Here is a 14,730-nt window from a genome sequence, read left to right as displayed (position 1 = left end):
GTGATATCTTATTGTAGTTTTGGTTTATATTTCCCAGATGATAAGTAATGTGGTTTTTTTTTGGGGGGGGGGACTGGCAGCAGCTTTATTTGGGAAAAGACACTTGAATTGGCTTTCAGTTGGGGGCATGGACAAGAAGGGGTACCCAGAGCAGTAGACTCCCTCTAAGGGTAGGCTGAGGACTGGGACTGAGCCTTAGGTGGGTCTCTGGTAGGCAAGGCTCCCCTGCATAGCGCCTTCCCCCAAAGACTTTATGGGGGCCACAAGAGCAAGGAGGCTGGGAGGGCCCACGGTGGCTGTTCACTTGGGCAGGAGTCAGATGACTCATACACCAGCTTCCCATCTGAGTCTTGATCTTTTTCACAACCACAGCCTTGCAGGAGCTGTTGCAGCTGAAGGCACCGCCAGGGCCAAAGCTGGACTGGAAGGAGATCTGGCCATAGTTGAGGCCAGGGCTTGTGAGGCCCCCATAGGAAGTTCAGGCCACCTGAGTAGCTGCTGGTGGTCAACGTCTGGATACTCATGTTCTGCATCCCAGACTCCAGCCGGCTCTCCTCGCCCTCCAGCAGCTTGCGGTGGGTGCGATCTCGATGTCCAGGGCCAGCTTGACATTCATGAGCTCCTGCTACTCGCAGCTGCCGGGCCATGTCCTGCTTGGCTTGCTGCAGGGCGGCCTCCAGCTCGGCCAGCTTGGCATTGGCATCCTTGATGGCCAGCTCCCCGCGCTGCTCGGCATCCGTGACGGCAGCCTCCAGGGCAGCCCTCTGGTTTTTGAGGGTTTGGATCTCAGCCGGAGCTGATGCTTGGGTTCGTCTCGGAAATCTCTGCGTGCGGCAGAGGTCATCCCCATGCTTCCCAGCCAATGTCTGCAGCTCCTCGTACTTGATCTGGTGCATGGTCTCGGCCTCCGCCCGGCTGCGGCTGGCCATGTCCTCGTACTGGGCCTTGACCTCGGCGGTGATGCCGTCCAGGTCCAGGGAGCAGCCGTTGTCCATGGGCAGCACCGCAGGCGGGTCCCAGATCTGGGACTGCAGCTCATGGATCTCCTCTTAGAGGTTGATCTTGTGGGTCAGCCCTTCCAGGCGGGACTCCAGTTCCATCTTGTTCATGTAAGCTTCATCCACATCCTCCTTGATGAGAACAAATTCATCCTCCCTGTCTGCACGCAGTTTGATCTCATCCTGTATTTATTCTTGAAGTCCTCCACGAGCGCCTGCGTGTTGCCAAGCTCCACTTCCAGCTTCAGCTTCTCCTGCCCCAGGGTGTCCAGCTGCCTCCGGAGGTTGTTGATGGAGCTCTCAAACATGTTGTCTGTGTTGTTCCGACTGGTTTTCTGCTGCAGCAGGAGGCCCCACTTGGTCTCCAGGATTTTGTTCTACTGCTCCAGGTGTCTGACCTTGTCGATGAAGGAGGCAAACTGGATGTTGAGGCTCTGCTCCCTCCTGAGTGCGCACCGCCTGGATGTTGGGGTCCCCCTCCAGCTTAAGGGGGCTCAGCAGGCTCTAATTCACTGAGACAGCCGTGATGCCCCCCATGCCCCGGGCCCGTCGTAGCCCCCGACCACACTCATGCTGCTGTTCAGGCCACCCCGGAAGCTGCGGCTGCTGCTGCCCACCCAGGAGAAGGTGGAGGAGCTGATGCGGGAGCCAGGCCCTGTCATGTAGGAGTGGCTGCTGAAGACCTGGGGAGCGGAGGTGGACACCTTGTAGGACTCCTGAGTCACCCTGATGGCATGGTGGAGGCTGCTGCTGAGGCTGGTGTGGAGGCAAGGAGGCTGAACCTGACAGAAGTTCCAGAAGGAGTGCGAGGAGCTGCTTCTAGGTGGGGATGATGAGTAATGTTGAGCATATTTTTATTTATCTGTTAGCCATCTGTATGCCTTCTTTGAAAAGATGTCTATTCCTGTCTTCTGCCCATCTTTTAACTAGATTATTTGCTTCTTTTGGATGTTTGGTTTTTTAAGTTCCTTACATATTTTGGATACTAACCCTTTATCAGATGTGTCATTTGCAAATATCATCTCCCATTCTGTAGGTTGCTTTTTAGTTTTGTTGATTGTTTCCTGCGCTGTGCATAAAATTGTACCGTAATAGTTCATTTTTGCTTTTATTTCCCTTGCCTCAGGAGACATATTTAGTAAGAAGTTGCTATGACCAATATCAAAGAAGTTATTGCCTGTGTTCTCTATGATTTTGATGATCTCCTGTCTCACTTTTAGGTCTTTGATACATCTTGAATTTATTTTTGTTGTCCAGTTTCATTCTTTTACACGTTGCTGTCCAATTTTTCCAACACCACTAATTTAAGAGACTGTCTTTTTTCCATTGGATATTATTTCCTGCTTTGTTGAAGATTAGTTGGCCTTATAACTGTGGTTCATTTCTGGGTTTTCTATTCTGTTCCATTGATCTATAAGTCTGTTTTTGTGCCACTACTATACTGTCTTGATGACTACAGCTTTGTAATATAACGTGAAGTCTGAAACTGTGATGCCTCCTATCTTTGCTTTTCTTTCACAAGATTAATTTTGTTATCTGGAGTCTTTTGTGGTTCCATACAAATGTTAGGATTTTTTGTTCTAGCTCTGTGAAAAAATGTTGATGGTATTTTGATAATGGTTGCATTGTATGTGTAGACTGCTTTGGGTAGCATAGACATTTTAACAATACTTGTTGTTTTGATCCATGAGCATGGAATGTTTTTCCACTTTTTTTGTGTCATCTTTGATTGCTTTCATTAGTGCGTTATAGTTTTCAGAGTACAGATCTTTTGCCTTTTTAGACTTATTCCTAGGTATCTTATGGTTTTTGGTATAATTGTAAATGGGATTGACTCCTTGATTTCTCTTTCCTCACTTCATTATTGGTATATAGAAATGAAACAGATTTCTGTACATTGATTTTGTATCCTGCAGCTTTACTGAACTCATGTATGAGTTCTCGTAATTTTTTTAGTGGAGTCTTTGGGTTTTCTATATAGCGTATCATGTCATCTGCAAATAGTGAAAAGTTTGACTTCTTCCTTGCTGATTCAATGCATTTGATTTCTTTTTGTTATCTGATTGCTAACTACTGTGGCTAGGACTTCCAGTACTGTGTCAAACATCAGTGGTGAGGAACACCTGGATAGCTCAGTAGTTGAGCATCTGCCTTTGGTCAGGACATGATCCCTGTCTGGGGATCAAGTCTTACATCGGCCTCTCTGTGAGGAGCCTACTTCTCCCTCTGCCTATGGCTCTGCCTCTCTTTGTGTCTCTCATGAATAAATAAATAATTTTTTTAAAAAAATTTAAAAAATAAACACCAGTGGTGAGTGTAGACATCCCTGTCTTGTTCCTGACAGTAGAGGAAAAACTCTCAGTCATTCTTCATTGAGGATGATATCAACTGTGGGTCTTTCATATGTAACCTTGATAATGTTGAGGTATGTTTCCTCTATCGCTACTTTGTTGAGGGTTTTTATTAAGAATGCTGTTGTACTTTGTCAAATGCTTTTTCTGCATCTATTGAGAAGATCATATGGCTCTTGTCCTTTCTTTTATTAATGTGATGTATCACACTGATTTGCAAATATTGAACCACACTTGTAGCCCAGGAATAAATCCTACTTGACTGTGGTGAATAATTCTTTTAATGAACTTTGGGATTCAACTGGCTAGAATTTTTGCAGCCATGTTCATCAGGGATATTGGCCTATAGTTATTTTTTTAGTGAATTCTCTGTCTGGTTTTGGAATCTGGGTAATGTTGGCCTCATAGAATAAGTTTGGAAGTTTTCCTTCCATTTCTATTTTTTGGAGTTGTTTGAAAAGAGTGGGTATTTAATTCTTTAAACATTTGGTAGAATTTACCTGTGAAGCCATCTGGCTCTGGACTTTTGTTTCTTGGGAGATTTTTGATTACCAATTTAATTTCTTAGCTGGTTGTGGGTCTTTTCAAGTTTTCTATTTCTTCCTATTTCAGTTTTGGTAGTTTATATGTTTCTAGGAATTTATCCATTTCTTCCAGATGGTCAAATTTGTCGGCATATAGTTTTTCATATATTCTTGTATAATTGTTTGTCGTTTCATGTTTTTGGTTGTTATTTTTCCCCTCTCATTTGTGATTTTATTTATTTGGGTCCTTTTTCTTATCTTTTTGACAAGTCTGGCTAGGAGTTTATCAATTTTATTTTATTTTATTTTTTTTGTTTTTTAAATTTATTTATTTATGATAGTCACAGAGAGAGAGAGAGGCAGAGACACAGGCAGAGGGAGAAGCAGACTCCATGCACCGGGAGCCCGACGTGGGATTCGATCCCGGGTCTCCAGGATCGCGCCCTGGGCCAAAGGCAGGCGCCAAACCGCTGCGCCACCCAGGGATCCCGAGTTTATCAATTTTATTTATTTATTTTTATTTTTTGTGAAGAACCATCTCCTAGTTTCTTTGATCTGTTCTACTTTTTTTTTTTAGTTTCTAGATCATTTATTTCTGCTCTAATTTTCATTATTTCTCTTCTGTTGGCTTTGGTTTTGTTTATGTTCCTTTTCTAGCTCCTTTAGGTATAAGGGAAGGTTGTGTATTTGAGATTTTTCTTTCTTCTTGAGGAAAGTTTGCATTGCTATGTACTTCCCTCCTATGAACCCTTTGGCTGCATCTCAAAGATTTTGGATTAGCATGTTTTCATTTTCATTTGCTTCCATGTATTTTTTTTTATTATTATTTCTTAATTTCCTGGTTGAGCCATTCATTCTTTAGTAGGATGTTCCTTAACCTCCATGTACTTGTGATCTTTCCAATATTTTTCTTGTGGTTGACTTCAAGTTTCATAGCATTGTGGTCAGAAAGGATGCACGGTATGACCTTAATCTTGTTGTGCTTATTGAGGCCTGATTTGTGACCCAATTTGCGATCTATTCTAGAGAATGTCCCATGTGCACTTGAAAAGAATGTGTATTCTGCTGCTTTAGGATGAAATGTTCTGAATATATCTGGTAAGTACATCTAGTCCAGTGTGTTATTCAAGCTATTGTTTCCTTGTTGATTTTCTGCTTAGATAATCAGTCTGTTGCAGGAGTGTGGTGTTAAAGTCCCCTACTATTATTATCAATGAGTTTCTTTTTGTTTGTTAATAGCTTTATATATTTGGGTGCTCCCAAGATGGGGGCATAAATATTTACAATCATTAGATCTTGTTTTCTATGAAAAGAGACTGTATTAGTCTGCTTTACTAGAGAAATGAAACAATCTCAAATTTCTTATTAACTACAACAAAGGGTTATTCCTTGTTCATGGTGCTTTTACTCTGCCATGGTTCCAGACTTTAGACAGGCTGAAATCTGATACATGTGTTTTTCATTTTAGGTTTCAGGCTGAAGGAGCAGCCCTTTTATGAACATGCTCATTCTCAAGGTAGACAAAAAATGAGAGATCCATAGTAAAATGCAATGTTTCTCAAAGTGTCTTTGGCATGTTCTGACTTCTATTCACATTTAATTGGTCAAAAAAATCATGACCTAAATCCAAAGTCATTCATTGGGCAGGAAAGTATTCTCCTTCCATAGGCAAAGTGGAAGACAGTAAATATTTGCACACATTAGTATATCAACTCTCATGGTTTTCTCTCACATTTTTTTACAGCCTTTTATTATCAAAATTGATGACATTGATTTGATATCCTACAGGAAGAATTTTACTATCAAGAGTTCAAGCATTCCCCAGTTTTGCTCTTAACCCTTGCCAATACTTAAAACTCAGTCAGTTATTTATTTTCTTCTGGTGAAAATGCTGAAGTCATCACATAAGGCTCACACAAAGGCCTGTGAAATTCCCCGTATCATACCTTACCATAGCATACCTTGCTCCATACCTTAAAGATTATTCAGAGTACATACTACATACATACTAACATGATTATAAGAAACCAGAGATTTAAGCTTGAGATATCTTGCCCTAAGGTTCAGTCTTGTCCAAAGATTTATGTGAGTACTATGTGATGAATTGTTTAAAGAGGGTAAGGTTGATGAAATCCACTGTTGTGTTACCACCATCCCTCAAACACTTATAGTCTCATGCAATGTATAATTTATCTTTAAAGAATATCTTTCCACTTATTACAATAATGATTTATGTCTGTGCATTTTTAAAAATATTTTATTTATTATTCATGAGATTCAGAGAGAGAGAGAGAGAGAGAGAGATAGGCAGAGACACAGGCAGATGGAAAAGCAGGCTCCATGCAAGGAGCCTGATGCAGGACTCAATCCCAGGACTCCAGGATCACACCTGGGCCAAAGGCAGGCACTAAACGGCTGAGCCACCAAGGGATCCCTCTGTGCATGTTTTGTGTATAGTCACACATGTTCCGCATTCACAATGTTCTGCAAATTTGTAAAATTTATTCCTAAATAATATTTATTTATGAAATGTATTCCTACAAGAGAAGAATATTTAAAATATTGTTTCAGCGATCTAATTGAAATGCTTTTTTAGACAAATAACAATTAATTAGAGTTTGGGAAAGTAGACCCTCTGAAAAGTGGGGCAAGTTTACTATGCTGGATACCTTTAGTTTACCCCTCCAGATTCCATCCTGTTTTCTGCCCTGCAAGGCTAATGTGTATGGATTACATCAACAGGATGCTAGGCTCTCCAGTTTCTATTTGGCAGGAGATCTGAAGGAGAGAGGAGAATAGTGTTAAGTTGATTATTTCCCTGGGTCTTTCTCATGAGGTCAAATTAAGTGGGCTATATTCTTCTATCAAGCTAACTTGAAGGGCCTCTCATCACTTAATTATCTTTTCATTAATGACACATTTTCCTCAGCAGCATCTAGTGACCCTAAATCCTGAATCCTGGAATTGCAATTATTCTAGAACATAAATCTCCAATATCCTTCAAGGAACATAACTGGAGGCATGATAAAATCCTGAGGATCATTTTCTAGGTGCAAAGCCTGAAGGGGAGGCACACTAGAAATATTTCCCTCTTTTTTCAGATTAATCTGTAAAAAGTATCCAATTGTCTCCAGGTATTTTGCCTTCCTGAAATTCCATAGCAGTGTGACATTCAGGCTGTTTCTTAGTTTCTTCCCTAAGCAGACTACAAGATAAAATCTTAACAAAGCTTTTTCCGCTAGTGTCAAAGGCACTCTTTGAGATGTTCACAGAGGATGATAATATATCTTTATACTTAATCACATCTTTATATTTTGTCGAATGACAGGGTTCAACTTCAAATTCCATTTTTGTACAGATTGATAAACTCATAGATTTAAATAACTTTGACTTTTGTTAGCAGCATAATTTCAAGACCTAGAGACAAAAAGGAACCATGTCATAGGTAATATTTTGATCAAATGCAAAATGACAAGAGTTTCAAACTATTTTTTCCTATTTTGAAACAGAGCTTTCACCACAATCACCACTATTACTAGGTGGCTAAAAAAAGTAATATATAGATCTGCCTCTGGATATTACAGGCATCATTTAAAGAACAGAATATATTACAATTTTCTTGGCCTCACAGCCTTCTCCCTTTGCTCCTATACAGGGACCATGTTCTTGCTGGTCTAACTTGCCCATGCAGTTCTAGAGGTACAGATAAATCACCTTTAAGTGAGGGTTTCTAATAAGAGCACTTGAGTCATGAAACAGCATCTGTGTTTTGTGTGGATTTTACAGTTGAAATGAGAAGCAAAAGTAAAAGTAAAGGGCTTCCTTTACTATACATAATTATTGAATGGCAGTTAATTCCAGAGGCCAGGCTTAGATATCCAAGGGCTCTTTGTTTCTATCTACCACCACAAGTAGCAACAAAAAGCCTCCCTTAAGCATTTACTATTTAAACCAATTGCAGTCTTTGTAAAGTTAATCATTAACCTCATACAGCTCTACAGACTTCTTTTGCCCTCTTAATGCTTAAAACAGATTATCTTGGCTGACTGAACAATATAGAGAGGGAAATTTCCAGTAACCAATTCCTGTAGAAACAAAATCTGGACCTCTAGTTCTTCAAGACAGGCATCTGGTAAGTAATTCATCAACTTTAAAGTGCCCATATTTTGTATAAAACTAAATTTAACAACTGAAAAATTAGAAAATGAGAAATGGAAAATTCTAGTGTGGATGTTTTGTTATAAAAACAGAAATATTCAGAAATTCTTAGGTCCAGATTTTCTATCATAAATTCACAGGATTATTTTTCATATTTAAGATTGTGTGAGGTAGTCTGCTAATTTTAGCTTCATAAAGCTAAAAATATTTTTAAAGGCTATTAGTCTTCCATCTTCTCAGTATTTCTGTTTAGTTCAAAGAAATATTCTTGTATGGTTCACGGCTAGGTTAAATTATTTAAAAATCTTTATGTAACAATATGAAGATCAGATCTATATACAATCAGATACAAGTCAGCTTTGGTTTACTTCTTGAGATTACCAAAGAATTGTATTGTATAGATAGAGTTAGATAAATTCATTTTCCATTGATAACTACCTTATTTTCTTTTTCCAAAAGTAATTTGATTATGTGGCATGTTTTTCACTACAATTCATATGTGATCTTTTTTATCTTTAGAGAACCACTACAGTAATGTGTTCTTCAATTTCTAGAAATTTATTACTTTCTTAAAGGTATCTTTCTTTTTTTTTAAAGATTTATTTATTTATTCATGAGAGACACACAGAGAGAGAGAGAGAGAGAGAGAGAGAGAGAGGCAGAGACACAGGCAGAGGGAGAAGTATGCTCCATGCACAGATCCTGATGTGGGACTCGATCCCGGGACTCCAAGATCACTCCCTGGGCTGAAGGCAGACACTAAACTGCTGAGCCACCCAGAGATCCCCTCTTAAAAGTTTTGAAACAAAATTTGAGATATGTTATTTTTTTTAAATGCACCCTTCTATAATCACTTCAGAATGGTCTTTTCTATATCTAGTTGATTTATTATCAAAGCAATATTCTAAGAACCCCACATCAGGAGAGAAGTTATTTTACATCATTAAATTGTAGTAATAAGAATATTTAGCATTATATTTTAATAACAGATAAAAAGCCAAATATTTTAAATTGAAGCAATTCTAGTAAGTCAGATTAATCTATTTAGGCTAATTCCTGTGACCAGTCAATACAAGTTTTTAAGTGGATAAATGTTTACAGTCACTTTCATTTTTCTAAAAAGATAGAAATATTTTCCTCAGGTGCATGAACATTTATAAGCCCAAGTGTTCTGAAAATGTGCCAAAATTATATTTTTACTTTTTGGTATGTAGATTTTTGGTTATCAATATTTATAAAACTATATTGAACTTCACTTTTATTATATCCCCCACTGAATATGGGGACAAGTAGTTGAAGCCTGTGATATTATATGACACCTAAAGTTCCAGATATACTAAAAGACTAAAAGAAGCATTTTATGTGGTTAAAAAAAAAGTTCACTTGGGGTCGCATGACTCAGTTAGAATTTTGTGATAGCTCAGAGTACGCAGAGGGTATTTTTCAACAACAATTGGACTCTGTTTTCTTTGGAATGTTGGCAAATTTATATCTTTCTTCATTGCATCTAAGAGCAACTTCCTCTTGTGTTCTGAAACTTGATAGAAATAAACTTGAAAGAGTTTGAAATTGATTTCAAAAGTCATTAGGAAGTAGCTTTCCAAAGCTTTTATAAATTTGTAGAATACTTTCAAGGATCTGTGTCCAGGCAGAACCTAATATGTTCCAGTCTAAGATGCACAAGTAAGACAAAGTCATCTACTTCTATGAAGGACTGAAGCTTTACTAAGCTTCACAATGTACACATCTCATCGAATCTCATAGTACCACATCCTGAGAATAGACTTTAGAGAGGAGGAGGAGGAGTAGTGGAGAAAACACTAATCTTCCCTAGAGAAAAGAAACTCAATGTTTTGGAAAAGATTTATTGATAAGGGATCGGACATTGCCCAGGTGATTTTCTTTAGGTCTCATCCAGCTCCCTATGGACAACTTTAGTTGTCCCCCTCCAGATTCCATCCTGTTTTCTGCCCTGCAAGGCTAATGTGTATGGATTACATCATGTGTGGCCTCTAGGGAACAAAGGTCTCACAGGATAAACAGCTCACACTGAGCCCAAAAAGAGATGGGATATCTCTTGGCAATGTAGATTTAAGGCTTGATATAACTCCAGTCTTCTCAAGTTAGCAGAAATCAATGCTTTCAGCCTGTATAAATGTCATTATTTCTCAAAGACTGGGAATTTTGTATCCTAGCCTCCAAAGAATGTTTTGCTACAAAAATTACATTTCTCATGGAAGTTGTAGACAGACAAGGAAGAAGGAAACATTTTAAAGGAGAATGATGAAATGCTTCTGTTAACAGAAGTGCTTGAATTGGTTTAACATTCAGACAGAATAAATATATATGTGTATATATCATACACATATCATATATCAATTTTTTTTTTTTTTATTTTTTTTTCAATTTTTATTTTTTATTTTTATTGATTGATTGATTGATTGATTTAAGACACACACAGAGAGAAAGAGAGAGAGGCAGAGACACAGGCAGAGGGAGAAGCAGGCTCCATGCAGGGAGCCCTACGTGGGACTTGATCCTGGGTCTCCAGGATCACACCCTGGGCAGAAAGCGGTGCTAAACCGCTGAGCCACCCAGGTTGCCCCATATATCAATTTTTAAAGGATGAGTTTAGAAACAGAAAACAAATAGAGGCCAAAAAAATAACAATGCTATTATCTCATAAGACAGGAGTCAAAACAAAAATGATGAAGTAAGGGAAGAGGCAAGATGGTGGAAGAGTAGGGGGTCCTCCTTTTCTCTGGTCCCCCAAACTTACCTAGATAACTTTCAGACCATCCTGAACATCAATGAATTCAACCTGAGATGTAAAGTGAGAACAGCTGGAATGCTACAGAGAGAAAAGTGATCACTTCTGATAAAGTAGGAATGTGGAGAAGAGAAACAGAGGGGGTATATCAGAAGATAAATGTAGGGGAGGAGGGTAAAGAGCCTCTATAAGCTGCTGCAGGAAAGAAGGGCAGCATATAATCAGGACCTTTAGAATTTGCTCCTGAGAAAGTCTCTCCTGCCTGAAAAGTGCTCAGTAGGGAAATAGGGAAGAATCACAGGAGGTCAGTGAAGTCTCAATATCTCAGATACACAGTAAGAATAGGGGCGGCAGGAAGAAAGCTCAACTTGTGTCATAAACTGCAAACCGAGGTCAGGTTGTGGGACTGATGATGTCCTAGGTCCTGGTAAAGGACTGGAACACAGCAACCCTCCCAGGTCATCTGGAAGAGGTGTACCGGATGCACAGTCCATAGTCTAACAGCTGAGCACTCTCTACTCCAGGGCTTGGCAACAAACAGAATTGGGCTATCCTCTGTTCCCTCCAGGAGAGGCAGAACCAGGGAGTGCACAGGATGATGAAAGTTCTCCCACTGTTAGCTGCCCTCCAATTTGTATGAATCAGGGCTCCCACGCCTGCCCCCAGGAGGATCTGAGCCAGTGTGCACTGAGAAACTGCAGTTCAGTACACATGGGGAGCTCTTGGCTCCGGAACTAGAGATCTGGCCACCGCCATTTTAATTTTTTTCTTTTCGCATTTCACCTGGGAGAGGTGTGGCCTCTAGGGAACAAAGGTCTCACAGGATAAACAGCTCACACTGAGCCCAAAAAGAGATGGGGTATCTCTACCCAGGCACAGACACCTAAGAGTCAGTATAGCAGGCCCCTCCTCGAGAAGGCCAGATGGAAAAACAAGGGATGAGCAAGTTTATTGACCAAGCAGCCCTGGAAACTCCAGGACTGAGGAAAAATAGTATATAGATCTCAAGGTTTCTCCCTTATGATTTGTTTATCTTTTAGGTTAAAAATTTCCAATATTCTTTCATGCAGCCAAGAATACTTTACCTGGCAAGGCTGTCATTTAGAATAGAAGGAGAGATAAAGAGCTTCCAGGATAAACAGAAACTGAAAGAATATGTGACCACCAAACCAGCTTTGCAAGAAATATTAAGGGGGACCCTATAAGCAAAGGAGGGAACCCAAGGAAACAATCCTCAGGAACAGGGACTATATAGGTAATGCTATGACACTAAATTCATAACTTTTTAAATAGTTACTCTGAATGTGAATGGGCTAAATGATCCCATCAAAAGACACAGGGTATCAGACTGGATAAAAAAGCAAGATCTATCTATATGCTGTCAACAAGAGATTCATTTTAGACCTAAGGACATCTCTAGACCGAAAATGAGGCAACGAAGAACAATTTTTACCATGTATATGGTCCTCAAAAGAAAACTGAAGTAGCAATCCTCATATTGGATAAATTAGATTTTAAACCAAAGATTGTAGAAAGAGATGAAGGGGGACACTAAACCATACTTAAAAGGCCTATCCAACAAGGAGACCTAACGATTATGAATATTTATGCCCCTAATGTGGGATCAGCCAATTATATCAATCAATTGGTTACCAAAGTAAAGATATACATAGATAATAATACACTAATAGTAGGAGACTTCAACACAGCACTCCCCACAAAGGACAGATCTTCTAAGCAGAGGATCACCAAAGAAATAAGAGCCTTGAATAACACACTGAACCAAATGGAATTCACAGATATATACAGAACATTCCATCCTAATACAACTGAGTACACATTCTTCTTCTGTGCACATGGAATTTTCTCCAGAATAGACCACATGCTGGGTCACAAATCAGATCCTAACTGATACCAAAAGATTGGGATTATCCCCTGCATATTTTCAGACCACAATGCTTTGAAACTAGAATCAATCACAAGAAGAAATTTGGAAGGAACTCAAACACTTGGAGATTAAAGAGCATCTACTAAAATATGAATAGGTCAACCAAGAAATTAGAGAAGAATTAAAAAGTTTCATGGAAACTAATGAAAATGAAAGCATAACTGTTCAAAATATTTGGGATACAGCAAAGGCAGTTCAAAGAGGGAAATACATCTCAATAGAAGCCTCCCTCAAAAAATTGGAAAAATCTCAAATACACAAGCTAACCTTACCCCTAAAGGAACTGGAGAAAGAACAGCAAATAAAGCCTAAATCAAACAGCAGAAGAGAGATAATAAAGAATAGAGCAGAACTCAATGAAATAGAGACCAGAAGAACTGTAGAACAGATTAATGAAACCAGATAGGAGCATGGTCTTTGAAAGAATTAATAAGATAGATAAACCCCTAGTCAAAAAAGATCAAGTATTAGGTGAATCTATGATAATAAATATTATATTACATAATAAACACAATCACCATTTTATATTTCAGAGAGCATATATTCAAAGTAAAAAGAAAAACTCACATACTGTGGATGTTAAAAGTTTTGAGAGAAATTGACAGAAACGTACAGAGGGAAGTATTACACAATATTAATCTGAGAGATTAAATTTTAAAAATAGTTTGAAAATTTAAAAATATGATATTGAACTCATTTGTATATATATACATATATAAACACACACATTTATGCTTATACTACAATAAATAATACAACTTGCAGCAAAATGACCATGTATTAACATGGAATCAAAATCACATATGAAATACACAATTTATGATGTTTACATCTTCTAGACCAACAAATAGAGAATCTAATTAAAAATTGTAAAATAAAACAAATTAAATTAACAATTTAAAGCTGAATTAAATATATTTTCCTTAAAATACTCTATTGGGTTAGTAATCATCATATAATTAAATACAAATTATATAGTAAATAATAAAAACTAGAAATATTAAAGTCTCTGGGATTTGGCCAAAACTGGCCAGGGATAAATTCAGAAATTTAAATGCTTTCATATTAAATTAAAGAAAAAAAAAAAACCCTGATTACTCATTGAAAAACAACAACAACAAAAAACAAAAAAGGAACAGGATGGTCTTCAGAATCCATGAAACTGGTTATGACTGGTTTTGAGTATAGATAATATACAGTGTTAAGTTAATTTCAGGAGTACAACTCAGTGATTTGACAAGTTTAGACACTATGCTATGTTCACCACAAGTGTAGATACCATCTGTCTTATTACATCATGATTAAAATATCATTGCCTATTCCTTATGCTATACCTTTTATTCCCATGATATATTCATTTCATATCTAGAAGCCCATATCTCCCTCACTCTTTCACCATTTTGCCCACCCCCACCCCCATCCCTTCTGGTAACCATCAATTTGTTCTCTGTATTTATAGTTCTGATTTGCTTTTTGTTTGTTTATTCTCCTTTTTTTTTTAATTTTAGATTTGAATCATGTGGTATTCTCCAACTTATTTCACTTAGCATAATACACACTAGGTCCATCCATATTGTGTCAAATGGCACAATCTCATCTTTTTTTATGGCTGAGAAATATTCTACATCCTCTTTATCCATTTGTCTATTGATGTACACTTAAGTTGTTTCCATATCTTGGCTATTGTAGATAATGTTACAATAAACATAGGATAAGCATTTAGCTTTTCAAACTGGTGTTTTTGTTTTCTTTGGGAAAATACCCAATTTTGGAGTTATTGGATCATATGGTATTTCTATTTTTAATTTTTTGAGGAAACTCCATACGTTTTTCTGCACTGGCTGCACAAATAATACATTCCCACCAACAATGTACATGGATTCCTTTTTCTTCACATCCTCACCAACACTTGTTTCTTGTCATTTTGATTTTAGCCATTCTAAGTATTGTAAAGTAATAGCTCATTGTGGCTTTGATTTGA

At 38.2% G+C, this 14,730-nt stretch overlaps 1 protein-coding gene and 1 pseudogene across 2 annotated transcripts in view; one reads left to right on the top strand and one right to left on the bottom strand.

Moving 5' to 3' along the window:
- Nucleotides 1-251: 251 nt before the first annotated feature.
- Nucleotides 252-7,560, bottom strand: LOC100686131 (annotated as a pseudogene).
- Nucleotides 7,561-7,851: 291 nt separating this feature from the next.
- The window catches only part of SULT1D1 (sulfotransferase family, cytosolic, 1D, member 1), a 36,255-nt gene continuing 29,376 nt past the window's right edge, over nt 7,852-14,730 (top strand). For both annotated transcript variants that reach the window (XM_038556239.1, XM_038556240.1), the window contains exon 1: nt 7,852-8,005. The gene's annotated coding sequence lies outside the window, so the exon portion shown is untranslated. The remainder of the gene's footprint in view (nt 8,006-14,730) is intronic.

Source organism: Canis lupus, chromosome 13, assembly GCF_011100685.1.
Source record: "Canis lupus familiaris isolate Mischka breed German Shepherd chromosome 13, alternate assembly UU_Cfam_GSD_1.0, whole genome shotgun sequence".
In the NCBI taxonomy this organism is placed as follows: Eukaryota; Metazoa; Chordata; class Mammalia; order Carnivora; family Canidae; genus Canis; species Canis lupus.
Note: the sequence above shows the minus strand (reverse complement) of the source record. Positions and strands in the feature narration are given on the sequence as shown.